The following is a 1,042-nucleotide window of genomic DNA, read 5'->3' as shown; positions in this document are numbered from 1 at the left end:
GATCAAAATTTGTCCTGAACCGCCTTAATCTGCTAAAAGTTGTCTCTGGCGCATCTGCCGCCAGTTCTGGCGATTCAAGCGCCAACTTGCTTAAGACTGCGTTGTTCTAGGTTTTGGTGTTTTAGACACCAGCTCTCTATCAAATGGTGTTACTGGCATCAGTTCTGGCGCATCAGATTCCAGCTCTCCATCAAATGGTGCTTCTGGTGCCAATCTGGCGCATCAGGCGTCAGAAACCCATAATTCATTGTTTAAGCTCCAAATTTCTTCTTCTTTATTACTTTTGCTCGAAATATCTAAATTGATATACCTGTAACAAAAACATGAAAATAACATTCATTAAAGTGCAATATCACCAAAAATAAACATAAAATGTATACTTAAAACAACATATTATTTTGGTGTATTACAGGTTTAAGCTCAAATGAATTAGCAGCTACAGCAGGAGTTTGTATAATCAAGTGAATTTCAACTACTGTAGGATTAGCATAGTCTCTTAACGATTTTTGTACATGTAGATGTTCATTTGCAACACTTTGATTTTTTAAATTGTTTGTCATTTTGTTAAGTTCTTTTTGTTTTCAAAATTTTCTTATACTTTGTTCTAATTTTTGAATTGTAAGGTACTAATTCTTTGGATTCTAATCTTCACATACACAAATACAATTAACAATTATTAAAATAAATGCTCACACAAAAATGTATATATAATGAAAAAACCCTTTGATAAATCCAGGAAGGACAAACTTATTGTGAAGAAGAAGGTTTCCCAGACATTTTCAGCTTCCATTGTTAAGTTCTGCTTTCCTCAACAGGAGACTTCTTGGACTAAATGTGTGTGGAACAAGTTTCTTTCTCCTTCTATGGCCTTTTTCTCTTGGAAGCTCTTCTATGGCTTCATCCCTACTGATGATATTTTAAAATTAAAAGGTTTGAGAGGCCCTTCAAGATGCTGCCTGTGTAAATGTGAGGAGGAATCCCTCCCCCACTTATTCTTTAAATGCTATCAAGCTCAACAGGTTTGGAACATTTTGCTACCCAA

The sequence above is a fragment of the Phalaenopsis equestris genome, unplaced genomic scaffold, assembly GCF_001263595.1.
Source record: "Phalaenopsis equestris unplaced genomic scaffold, ASM126359v1 Scaffold001320, whole genome shotgun sequence".
NCBI lineage: Eukaryota > Viridiplantae > Streptophyta > Magnoliopsida > Asparagales > Orchidaceae > Phalaenopsis > Phalaenopsis equestris.
The sequence above is the reverse complement of the archived record's forward strand: the minus strand, read 5'-3'. Positions refer to the sequence as shown.